This window comes from Myripristis murdjan, chromosome 19 (assembly GCF_902150065.1).
Source record: "Myripristis murdjan chromosome 19, fMyrMur1.1, whole genome shotgun sequence".
Taxonomy (NCBI): domain Eukaryota; kingdom Metazoa; phylum Chordata; class Actinopteri; order Holocentriformes; family Holocentridae; genus Myripristis; species Myripristis murdjan.
The window spans coordinates 22,661,979-22,675,871 of record NC_043998.1 but is presented as its reverse complement, the minus strand read 5'-3'; the positions used below and the strand labels follow the sequence as shown (position 1 = coordinate 22,675,871).

General features: G+C 41.9%; 1 protein-coding gene across 2 annotated transcripts in view; it reads right to left on the bottom strand.

The window, feature by feature from the left end:
- Positions 1-13,893, bottom strand: part of slc39a11 (solute carrier family 39, member 11) — a 152,483-nt gene that overhangs the window by 32,529 nt on the left and 106,061 nt on the right. The gene's annotated exons all lie outside the window — the stretch shown is intronic.

The window sequence follows — 13,893 nt, the reverse complement described above, 5'->3', positions numbered from 1 at the left end:
AAAAAAGGGAAAAAAACAATGACAAAAACAGCCTGTTGTGCTGCTTTTTCCGATAGCACCTGAATGCAGCAGAAAACCAGCAGCCAGCACAGTGCACTGACCAAGGTCGTATCAATGATGAGCTGGACTTTAATGTTTCCTGAAGTCCTTTTCTTTTTGTCTGTGCAGCAAACAAAACAAAGCGATACCAGCAGAGACGGTTTCCTCTGACACTGGGCTGCCACGCCTGCAGCAGAACCCGGTACAGACACAGAAAACTGGAGATACAAGAGCGGCGTCATGATTTAAAAACTTAAGTGTGAGTTAGACCCACACTTAACCCACACTTGGCAGCGCTGGTGTGATTAACTTTCTCACTTCGAATGAGCTGCTGTGGCAAAAGAGCTCGATTCAACTTGACTAAACACGGCAGGTGTCAAAGCAACCACAGGAAAAAAAAAACAAAAAAAAAACAACCTCAAATCTGCCATTCAATCAAGCTTTAAATAAACCTGGACCTGCCAATGCAATCACCTGCCATTTCCTTTACTCAGTGATCATTTGTGTAAAGCACTGCACTCAGCACACAATCACACATTCAAACCAAAGTGAAAGTTACAAGATAAATAGTCCAATTATATTATTAAATCAGACGCCTGTGCAGGCTGCCTTGAGTCTAATTAACGTCTCATCTAGAATAAAAAAATGTCTCAAGTCTCTATCCAATTATCAATATTGCAATCTCTCTTATCGTCATGGGAAACCAATTTAACGGCACAAGACAATCTAATTAATGCAAAACTCCCCCTCCCGCTTGACCTTGCACAGACAATGTTACATTTGCTTGACATAAAAAATGTAAAATACTCCCGAAAAAATAAAACCACATCATCGCACAGCTGCAAATGACGGGCAAAATCTGACCCACAGGAATAATGAGCGAGTTGGGGCAATTATATAACTAATTGGTGGAGATTTTTATGTTTCTATTCCTGTGGGAGACTGCCGGCAGACATGAGAGGCTGAGATGTTCAAGACATCATGTGATGCATCGGTAATTGTTTATACAAGTGAGCCGGCGCTTTATGTGCTTTATAGGCAGTATGCATGTTACACCATCCAGAGGGATACTCCCCGACCATCAGACTACAAAGCGAAGCGCCGTGAAAGGCATGACACACAGCCGAATGAAAGAATGAACAAATGAATGCACAGCTGTTAGTGAGCGCCGAGAGCCTCGTCGTCTCTCTCCGCTCGCGGGCTCGCCTGCAGGCAGGTCTGATGCATCAGTCCGCTCAGAAAGTCCCCATCCTCTACTACTGCAGCCACAAAGCCATTATAGCATGGATATCACTTTGATTTGATTTAGAATCAGAAATCAGAAAGACTTTATTGATCCCCTGAGGGGGAATTTGGGTCAGCTGCAGTTGAATTAAATTATAAGAAAACTGAAAGAAATACAAATACATATATAAAAATATGAGCAGTACAAATTAAATAAAAAGTATGTTCATCATGTGCATTAATCCTACAAAATATTACAACAACAAATACAGAAATAAGAAATTGAGCATATTTAAAAAGTATGCCTATGCACACCTTATTTACACGGGGCTATTGCACTGCTGAAGACCTACAGATATAGATTATTGTACAGTTAAATGGTTAAATAAACAGTTTAAACAGTGTAGGGTACATAAAACGGTTGATTCGTGGTTGGAGGCTGAGCCATTACCAAAAAAAAAGAAGAGAAAACAGCGAGAATAACGATAAAGCAGGTAGACTGTAACATGAAGTGGGCCAAATGAAATGTTATTAATGTGCCTTGGCATCAAATATAATCTACAGACTGCTTGTTTTAGAGTTTTGAGGGCTATTAAAGTATCTTGAAATTCGACAGTTGGTGTCAAATTGTTGTTTTCTTTCAAAAGTCACCATTTAATAAGTGGGATAAAGTATGCCCAGCTTCGTATCACCCTGTTGGAGTTCATTTTGCTATAATGACTGACTGGTGGTCATTCAAACAGTAAAGCATTTGGTCCTTTAGTGGACTTTGTTTGGCCTGTGTGTGGCGCTCTAAGACGTCTGTAAATGCGAGCAGTGCTCCTCTTCCAGGTGAACTGCACCACAATTCACGTGGCCTTGGACGAACATCTCGAAAACGGCAGGGGGTCAAAATTGCCAAAACAATCACCGAGACATTTTCCCCCCACTTTTCTCCCATCTTAACCCCGGTTCATCTCTGCAGCCTGTCGCCATTCATCTCCTCTTTCTATTCTGTCCTTCTTTCGACCCATCTTTTCTCACGCTGTTGCAAACACTCTCACACTCAAGCGATTGACCCCGATTACTGCACTCTCAGAGTCTCCACATAGCCGCTCTCAACGTGCGGCTGCAAACTGAGAATTATCTGGTGCGTAAAGGTCGAACGGTTCAGGGCTCTGTGGTTGCATCCTGGATGAACGGGCGTTATCAAAGGTCATAAGTCTTGAGTCCATTTTACTCCATTTGAGCTCCCCACTTAACGACAACAAAGAGCGGTGTGTTTGCTGTACACACTCCATGTGGACTTGCATGGAAAGTGCGCTCCCTCTTTGACACCCACACACACTGGCTCACGCAACCACAAAATATGTGTGTTTTCCTACTACAGTGAGCAGGCCTGGGCTTTGGGATGTACAGTATATTAAGAGTTGTGTTCATTTCTGTTACCCATGTTCTTACAACCCATCAATCAATCCATTGGACTATGGAAGCACTTCATGTCAAGCAGTGCATGCAGTTATTTCATGGTGTTTTTGCAAATTAACATCTATATTGTGGCTGTGGTCATGAGGCAGAAAAAGTCATGACCAATCCATAAATGAATGAGGGCAGTGAAGGCGAATGAACTCGCCGACCAAACCAGGAAGACGCACATCTTTACGCCTGACAGGCAATTTTGATAATGACTGTATGACGTAAAACTGATTTCAGCAAAATGGTGCTGGCTTGCTTATTGATTTGGTGCAGAATAGCCACCACTGACATTGTCGTGCACAAGAAACAGTGGGTAACACCTTAAAAAAATGGATCCTATTGGCCTTTTTTCATTAATTTTATTTGAGAGTGTAAACTGATGTGTAGGCCAGGAATCCCAGGGTCCCTGAGCGAAACCGGAAAAGCACACGCAGGAGGGCTTTTGGACCACTTTTCCACACCGATGAAAAGATCTGCGATGTGGAAACTGTCAATACTGTGATTTAGATTTCACTGTGATTAACAGTCCAGCTATACGCTGATGTGAACACGCATATCACCAAGGCACACACACACATGCACAGCAACATGGAAAATCTAATTTTCCAGTTCAGATAATCGTAGATGTAAATCCCAGTACTCATCCATCCATGCACACAAGACCAATTACATCTGGAACGGCAGTCAAGTGTCTCTTCACACAGGTACACTATATGGACCTCCTACACATCACACCTACAGGAGCTTTTCTGACCTCCCATTCTAAATCCACAGGCATTAACATGGAGTTGTTTGCCCCTTTGCAGCGAGAACAGCTTCCACTCTTCTAGGAAGGCTTTCTACCAGATGTTGGAGTGTGTCTGTGGGAATTTTTCATCCAGAAGAGCCTTTGTGAGCTCAGACTCTGATGTTGGACCAGAGGGACCAGCTCACAGTCTCCATTCTAGTTGATACCAAAGGTGTTGGATGGGGTTGAGGTCGGGGCTCTGTGCGGGCCGCTCAAGTTCTTCCACCCCAAACTCAGCCGGCCACGCCTTTATGGAGCTGCTCTGTGCACTGGGGCTCAGTCATGCTGGGACAGGAAAGGGCCTTCCTTCCCCAAACTGGTCCCACAGAGCTGGAAGCAGAGAATTGTCCAAAATGTGTCGGTGAGCTGAAGCGTTCAGATTTCCCTTCAGTGGAGCTGAGGGGCCGAGGCCGAGCCCAGAAACACCAGCCCACAGCGTGACCCCTCCTCCAGCAAACTGCACAGTCAGCACAATGCAGTCAGGCAGGGAACGTTCTCCTGGAGGCAGGGAACGTTCTCCTGGCGTTCCCCAAACCCAGACTCGTCCATCAGACCGCCACATAGAGAAGCCTGATTGGCGGCGGCGTGCTTCGGTTGGCTGAGTTGCTGTGGTTCCTAAACGCTTCCACTTTGCAATAATCCCACTTCCAGCTGATGGTGGAATATCTAGGAGGGAAGAAGCTTCACCAGCTGACTTGTTGCAGCGGTGGCTTCCTGTTACATCACTATTACAGCAGCACGCTGGAACTCAGTGAGCTCTTTAGAACCAGACGTTCTTTCACTGATGTTTGTAAAGGCAGACTTTGTATGGCTAGCTGCTGGAGTTTATACACCTGTGGCAATGGGACTGAATGAAACACCTGAATTCAGTCATTAAGAGGTGAGACCCAGTACTTTTGTCCATATAGTGTGTCTGGTATATTGTCAGATTTGGTACTGGCCAATATCAGCTTTTAAAAGCAATATCTGTATCAGTGCAATATTGCTTTTTTACTTTTGATTTTGTGAAATTGGCACTAGTGTGACCTTTTTTCTCGTAGTAATTAGATACAGAGTAGAACTAATATAGTCTTTTGCTAAAAAAAAGGGGGAAAAAATGATCGTACTGTCTTAAAAGTTCGACCTGCTTGGTACCTGCATTTGTATTACAGTTCTTCCAAAATTATATATCGTCATCAGTATGGGTTTTTATGGATGGAATGACAGAGATACAGCTACTGGTACTGGCCTCAAAAATTAAGCACATCCCTAACCCACTTTAGTGCCACACACTTTCTCAAAAGTTGCATGGTGTATGTAGGAATATGCATGAGTATAATTATATAATATAAATTCAGGTGTCACACCACTCCTTGCAACTTTGATGACTCAAGCAATCCTTGCTTTTTCCAAATAGTTCCCACTGGGTATAGGGCAAAATAAAAGTAGCTCAGCAAACATATTAGTAAAAAAAAGAAAAAAGAGAACATCAAAGACATCCTTGCAGATAAACTAGTTAGATGTAAACAACGTAGAGCATCCACTGTAATCAATTAGAAAACCGCTCACCATACAATTAAACCTACTTCAAAGAGAAAGGGGTGAATAAGAGTGAATAATCAGGGTGGTGTGATTCTGTGTGAGTGCTAAGAGTTGGTGCATGTACGTGCAAATGTAGCCGCGCTTGCTTATGTGTGTCTGTTTGTAAGTGCCTGTAATGACAAGGACTTCATACAAGTGCAATAACCAGGAAGTGCATTCATTCGTCCATTGTTATTGTCACTGATTGCTGCTGAATGTCCCTTCCTAGAAAATGAGCGCCAGAGCAATAAACAGACTACAGTGTTTCTCGGAGAAACCAGAATGACACAGACGGGCCTTGCTGCCGAAGATAAACTGTACAATGAATGTTTTATGATCCTGGTGGGGATTTTGGGCCGCCGTTGCAGCAGTTGGGACAATTATTCTACCGCGCTAATCTACTGAGCGTGTTGGAAACGGCACTGCTGTTTGTCTTGCACCTACAAACAATTTGTTGTAAACTTGTGGGCCTGCACACAGTGATTTGGGGCTCTAAATCAACCTAAACTTCGAGCTTGAACTTGAAATATCAACATGTGCAAGCAAAGTTCTCCCACAACAATATTAAAAAACACCATATGCAGACACCAGAAAGAGTAGCTACTGTTATACTACCATTAATGGGGAGCCAAACAATCTAACAATAACAAACAAACGGATAAAAATGATTCACACCAAGGATGCATCATATTGAGACTTCACCAATGAGAATGCATAGGAGGTCCGATGAGTCACGCAGAATGACGCATTATATCCAAACAGCGCAGGACCTTACACAACAGAACCGGGTGAATAGCTGTACACCTTAACGTGTGAAAACTCAAATACGCACTCCATCTCAAACTGCTTCTGCTCATTTTCTACAAGGCTGCAACCCACAGCCAGACACTGACAAAGGCTCTACAGCGCAAAACTTTTTTTTTCAGTAAATATCACATATTTCAGTTACGGAAAATCTTCAGTGCAACCTGTTTTTGTCATTGTTGGACGAATTGGATATTGGACATCGATCTATTTGAGCACTATCACACACACTTCTATGCACTTGTAGGTATGTCTGCATCAACCATAACTACACACATTTGTATTACTGACCCGCAATGTCCACTGAATACATTCATTCATTCATTCATTACTTTGCGTGCTTTTCGTTGTTCAGTCACAGCAAGCAAGACGCTTAGGCGGTTTGCCATGTGCTGAATGTATTGATTGCCTTACAAGGACACACAAGCCCCACTTTTTATTTGCTACCATGTTGTACAGCCTACACAGTGTGTTTGGCAAATATCCTACAAGCCTGAGTTCTTTATTTATTGTCAGGCACAGCTTGCATTGTAAGCTACTGTTTGGACATTGTCACAGGCTTTTTGAAAAGAAACCAGCATAGCCTTGGCTGAAAGTTTCATGACCATCAGGAAGCAGAGTGAATGTCAACACCGAGCTTCAAATTAGTTGAAACCTTCAGGTAGGTATATTAATAATATAATATTGATGTTAATTACACAAATTCTATATTTTTCTATATTTTCATAGATTAATAATATAATATTAATGATAATTACTAGAGTATAATACAATATATATGTAATATGTAGGAACTCAAGGGGTGGGATCATAGAAGTTTTTAACTTCTTCCTACTCCCTTTTGAACATGTGCTGGCCACTAGGAAATAGCATTGAATTTATTTCTTTCTTTTTGTACTTTTCTTCTGTTGCCCTGTTGTTGCATTGTCTGTTGTCCTTTATACAACATGTTCAAAATAAAAAAAATAAAATAAAACTAAAAAAAAAAAAATAATGGATGGGTTGGTATAGAAAACACAACCATGAAGCTCCACTGGAAGGCCTGGTGCATTTTTTTTTTTTTTTTTTTTTGCATGAAACCAATCCGCTGCCTCTTTGATCATCTGTCTAAAATTATCACTGAATAAGTAAGACGTTTTTGCATGAAACCAAAATGAAAAGCGAAATAAAATGCAGCCTTCGAAATTTACATTGTTGGCAGTGAAATGAGCCAGAGACATAAATAACTGACTGAACAGACAACCTGTAAGATAACACCATGCATGCGGTCAACTTAGTCACACTTTCAGCTGCATTTTAGACCCAAGTTGGATATCTTGACCTCCAGAATGAGTGGGTACACCACAGCATCCACTCACTTTATTAGGTTCACATGCACAATCGAATCCAATTCAACTGCTGTGCCATATAGTTTCCTCTCCTGCTGCCTATAATGCTCAGGTTTCCTTGTTGTCACAGTAACAGAGGTGTTCATTCACTTCTATGTTTGGCATTGAGCTCATAGTTAGTGCTGCTGTTGGACTGGACTGCATTTTACTGACAGCTGTTTCCACTATTCTGCCCCCCCCCCCCCCCCCCCCCCCCCCCCCCCTATTGTATAAAACCAGGGAGGACAAAAAATTAGAAACACCTCTCAGTATAATGTAGTCCAGTACAAGACCTCTGCAAACTACAACCTCAATAATAAACACAGAATTAAAGTGACACATTCTCCACAATGTCAACACAAACTGAACATTATAAACTTTGTTAAAAGGTAGAATTTACGTTGCATCAGACTGCATTAGATTGTACAGGTGGAGCTGATAAAGTGGACGCTGAGTGGATATTATAGCTGAATCATGGTGAAACTGTCTTTGGATTGCTTACAGAAACACAACTTAACGGTTCACTGATTGTTTGATTTTCACAGCTACAGTCACACAATTCACGTAAGAGCCAGCAGCTCGGCCCACGCTCCTTTTAAACATCCAGACGGAGCGCGCCTATAGCTAACTGTGATCCTGGGAGTGAGTTTCACCCACAGCTCAAAAATGTAATAAAGCTGCACTGGAGAACTCTGCAAGCCGGTGACCCCGAATGTCAGCGACATTTTTGAAGGGAAAGGAAGGTAAGAAATTGTAATTACGACTCAGAGGCTGAGGCAGAGTGTGTCCCCGGTTGGCAGCTCATATACGGGGTAAAATTGATATGACTGTAAAGGCAGCATTTAGAAACTTGTCTGGTTTGGAATGCGCTACAGATTCAGAGTGGGTGGGGAAGACAGGCACACACACACACACACACAAACACACAAGAGCTTATTTGTAAGTCTCCTCCACACACAATTAAGTGGTGAGGGCTGCTACTTTGATTGACAGGTGGGTGGAAACGTGGGTGAGGTGATTAGCGACTCCCACTGATCCAGCTGACATTGGAGGGAGACACACACACACACACAGCTCTAAAAATGAGAAGACCATCATTCATAAAACATCACACATACTCAAAACAAAATAAAAGCCACCGTTAAAGTAAAACTCGCCACAGAATATTATTTAAATTTCAAAGTTAAAGCGATCTTGAGCCTTTTGCTTGTAAAATATAGGATGAGAGAGGATAAGATAAGAACTTCAGTGTCCTCACGGAGGCAATTTGCTTTGCAGCTTAAACACTTTTTGCATTCAAGAAAAAAAAAAAAGCTGAAAAAAAAAGGTGTTTGGGAATGAAACTTGATTCTTAAATCCTGTAATCTGTCCATCTTAATCACATTCACATCCATCTCGACCTTCACTTTTTCCTCTACTTTCTTCTCCCACTCTCTCTCTCTGACACGCATACACACACTCTCGCTGCCTCTTACACACACACACACACACTGTCTCTCATCTCTATGGCCTGGCAATCAGACTCCCCTAGCTCCTCTGTTCTCCTCCTTCCTCCGTCTGTCTGCGTTTGATTGTGATTTCTACCTCAGAAAGCCTGAAATAACCCTGTTCCATTCCGCCTCTCGGTTCCATTGATCTTAAATCGTCTCCACTCCGCTGTCCCGCTGCTCTGACCCTGGACTTGAACTTGCACATCTCCGCCTTTTCTCTCCGCTCTGCCAGCATCAACTCATCAAAAGTGACGCCTTATTCTGATTATATTTACTTTTTCCTGTAACAAAGTAATGTAAGCCATCATACTGCAGTTACCGATTCATCAAACAGGCTATTGCTCCTGTTAGACATTATAATCCCATCTGTATCGTGATGGATTCATATTGTCATTGTTTATTATTTCATCTCTGTCACTGTAATCATGAAAAGGGGACAGATGGGGAGTAGCAAAAGAGAAATGTAAGCCATTTGGCCTCATCTTCAGTGTTCAAATCTTGTGTTTCTTAAAAAAAAAACAAGTGAAAACCAACGTCACTTGATAGCAAATGCTTCCAGTCAACTCGTCTCTGCAGTTTTCTTGTTCTTGGAAAAACTTTTGAAGTCGGTGCAAACTGCATTAGAAAGTGCGGCTGTATCTCAGCTGTATTTCACTTTGTTTTAAGAAAAACAAGATTTTTCTCTGAACATGAATCTTAAATACTTTGTTCCTATTGACTGACATTTTCTTTGCATGAAAGAATGAGAATTTTATTATGAAATTCAAACTGTGCATTATATAAACTGTCATCTGTGACAACAAAGTAGAGTAACAAGTGCTGTTTTCCCAGAGAGCGATGCATAATATAATTCATGATTGTTAAAAGGTACAATATGTGACAATTTACTTGCTGCTCTAAAAAACAGTCAAGTCAGTCCGGCAACTTTGTTTTGTTTGAGGAGCCCAAACCCCGCTTTCTTATTTGTTCTCACCCGTCATATAAATACCTGTCTAACAAAATGCTTAAAGCTACTGTGTGCTGCTGATGGCAGAGCGTTACTACTTTTTGTGGCCTAAAAAGTTCTTTCCTATCGCTGTTGCTTGACCTGATATGACTTCTAGATTTAAACGTTTCAAATTGATAGCCTGATGTGTAAACCTAACTTGCATTATGCTGTAAAATATTTATCTTATAACTCCCAGACTCTTCAGTCTGTATATAGACATGGATGAGAACAGCCACTAGATGGTGCTAAATTTCCATAAAATCACATATTATACCTTTAAGAAAGGTAAGAGTTAATGTTTAATGTTCTTTTCTGTGTGCATGCATGCACATGTGCACAAACACGACACACAAGAGACAATTTTTCATCTTTTCACCTCGGCTGATTAATTCCATAATTCGCCAGCGTTTCTCTCGTTTCGTGCTCCAAATCTGCTGTTCAGACCAGACTGACAACAAAGCAAATATTTGGCTGGTGGCTGGATGTTTATTTCCCATACTGCATAGAGGCACATGTGTGCATGAAGACATGCTGCCATGTTCTCTCTCTCTCTCTCTCTCTCTCACACACACACACTAATACATGCCAACTTAACACATTAGACATTACACACACCCTCAATTTCCACCTGTCGCCTTTCATCACCTCACACACACACGAGCCGCTTCAGCAGCCGTCGCCTCCTCATCTAAATAATAAATAACATGCGGTGCAGCTTTGAGCGATCTATTGCAATAAACACGTGGCTACAAATGAGTCCTGCACTAACGCGGCAGCGTGTCATATCCACCGCCTGAAATAGAGCGCGCTCGCCTTGATGACGGCGAGAGCGCTGGCTGATGCACGGCCGTGTTGGATCAGAAAACAGAAATCTAAACCTCTCCACAAAATATTTCACAGCAACAAGCCGACAGAGCGAAGCGGTGTGACGAAAGCGATGAGTCAGTCCAGAACTTTTTCACGGCCAGATGACTTCTTTATTCCCGTGAAGGTGGAGGTAATAACATGCATGAAAGAGGACTTGGTGTAGTCGTGACAGCGTGTTTGTGGTGATTTACGATGTGAATCGACTGTTCAATTCCCTCTTGCACATCTTGACACCGATTTTCGGCGTGTGGCCGTTTAAAACTTCACAATCACATTTCATAAAGGCTTTCACATTTGTACCCAAACCTGCTGAGGTCAGTGGCAGCAGGATTTTGTTTGCCAGACACAGAAGAACTGGGAGCACAACAACTCCTCAAGTTGCAGTTTGTCCACTGAAAATGCCACCGTTTTCTTCTTTCATATGTTTCGGCAAATGGGTAACTGTATTTTCTTTTTCATGACGAGTCAGACTGTTATCGAATATCGTTGTTAAGACAATCCCATGTTCCCCAGGGGTCCTCTGATTAAATAATGACTCCTGTGGTTAACTGGACTTAACAGCTGGCTTTAAGGTGGAAAACCACCTCATGAATTTTTAAATCCACATTGGATCAACACATTTCATGACGCTGGACATGTGGAGACAGGATTCACAGAGCCTCACGGACTGTGAGCAGCGACAATGTTTAAGACTTTCAAATTGCTTCAGATTTTTCCCACTCACAGCAATGAGCAGAGCAAAACCACAGCAGTAAGCACTTTTTTTTTTTTTTTAAAAATGACTGCATTCTTCACAGCGGCAAAGTGTGAAAAGTATCTGCTGCATCATCTCTGGGCAGAGAAACCTCAATTGTGTTTTCTGGGATTTCTATTCCTGCCTCCCTTATTCACTTTTGTGCACTGGTGTGTATGGCAACTGGGGAAACTTGGTTCAATCTTTTCCACAACACTACATCTCTGAGGTACTCCTGCCGATATGTTTACCGCAAGAATCAAAATCGGCATCCGAATGTCAGCGGTTTATGGGATTTGTAGACGAGCAAAACGCAATTGGAAAATAGTATGATGTGTGCAAAATAAATCACCTGAGGGCTTTTTTTGACAGCCCTCATTTATAATCGTTAGCGGGGCAGTGGTAAGGCGCTGATTGCTGACATTATCAGCGGCACAGGAGCTAATGGGCCTTTACAGGCCGCTGTCAGTCAATGATGACCGTTTGGAGGACGGGGTCAGAGAAAAGGGCGGCAAATTAGCATGATGGACGGAGGAGGGAGGAGGAAGATTGAAAGGAACTGGTGGCTTGACAAATGACTGAGGGCGAGAGGAAGAGGTAGGAAGACAGGTGGGCACAGGAGAACACTGAAAACGTCTCTATTTTAACATAATTGAGTGTCATATTCAGTGTTGAACTCACAATCACTAGATTTAGTGAGGAAAAATCCTCTGCTGCAGCGTCCTCAATGCAGTCCAATGGGTCAAAAAGCCATTATGTCATTTTTGGAAACGGTGAACATACACCACACTCAAACATATCTAACACTAACCACTTCAAAATGGTTGCAAACGGTGTCTGACTACTTTTATTTAGCATTTACGATAATACTTTCCTGTAAATATCCACATGGCTCTGCTGCCAACTCAGCTCATGCTCAGTTCAGGAGGTATTTTTAAAAAAAACAAGATTTTTAAGGCAGAGTATGAGACCGAGTGACTCGTTAAGATGGAGATTTTTTTTGCAGTGTGTGACCCTTGAATCATCGAGTCAGAAAAAGAAAGCGATGAGACAGAGCTGAAGTCAGCCACTTGGTAACTCTCCAGCAACTACTGTCTTAGCAGCCAATAAACCAGTGGCAACAAGTAATTTTCCTCTGACACCAACATCCACAAATTACGAGCTGTTTCTCACACACATCGGCCGCCTGGTTCGGCCGGGTGAAGGGTGTGCCAGCTGGACAAAGCTCGGCCCTGCTGTGCCTGAAGGGCCGTTGCTCATGTTGGGGTCGCGCATTGTCTCGGATTCAAACTCCTCTTTCGCCTTTTGTGTCCCGTTTTCTCCATCTCTACGTCCAAAGTCAACACTGTGATGTTCAGTGTGTGTGTGTGTGTGTGTGTGTGTGTGTGTGTGCGCTTCTTCTCTTTAAGAGTGCACGACAACAAAAACGTCCAAGCCATCAAGACTCAACAGAGGTTATCTCACTCCAGAGGCAGATTTTTTTTCTCACTTCTTGTAAGCACGACTTCTTGTAAGATGCATTTAAGAATCAACAGTATATTGTTAAGATGTTTTTTTGTTTTTGTTTTTTTTTCAGTATGCTGTACCAAATTTCTTCACAAGGATCTAAGGATGAAAGAAATGCCCCAAAGTGAGAATATTTTGATAGTCCTCATAGTTCCTCTGTGTGGAGTTTATTTGGGATTCAGGTTTAGGATGAGGGTTAGGATTTGGATGAAACTCATGTTTAGATTGGTGGTAAAAAATTAGGGTAGTACTAGTAGCAGCAGCACTTGCAATAGTAGTAATGGTTGTGGTAGTTCAGACAGTTTAAGTAGTGTACTTAACTGAAAGAATGCAGTAATTAAAGTAGCCTTAATATGGTAACAATAGCAGCAGTAATAATGTGAAGTAAACTCCAAAACATATGCATCGTAACAAGTCATTTCATCTTATATATTCAGTCTTAAAAACACATTTTTCTTCGTAATAATCCCAACTGTATCCAATTCAATATCACTGTTTTCCAGAATTTCCTTGTAAACAAATGAAACAGAATGATGTCGATCACCCTTAATTCAAGAAAATTGTTGAATTAAGTTTTTTATTTTACCTTGTTTGAAGAAAAACAAGATTTTAACACTAGAGGGTGAAACTAAATGATCTGTTGTTGTTGTTTTTTTTTTGCAGTCCTCCTAACAGTCATAGTACTAATGGTCACATTAGCAGTAGTAGTAGAGGTATAGCAGTAGTAGAAAGAAAGTTAGATCGATAAAATTTCACGGCAATCTGTCCAATATATTGTGAGACATCACATTTGACATTTTGAGATAAGGGTGATGGTGGCACCAAACAAGGTAGGGTTCATTTTCTGGGGAGCATGAGCACGTTCAGCAAATGACTTGGCAAACCATCCATTACATTTAGATCTGATGGTGTGTAAAAATCAAATGTTTCTGCCGAGCAATCGGCAATCCGCTGATTCTGTTTTATCTTCTGTGAAAAGTTGACATTCTGGCGCACGAGGAAAGGCCACGAGGTCACCAAAATGGACAGGGTTCATCCTCTGAGGAGCATGGACGTGCTCATCAAATGTCATA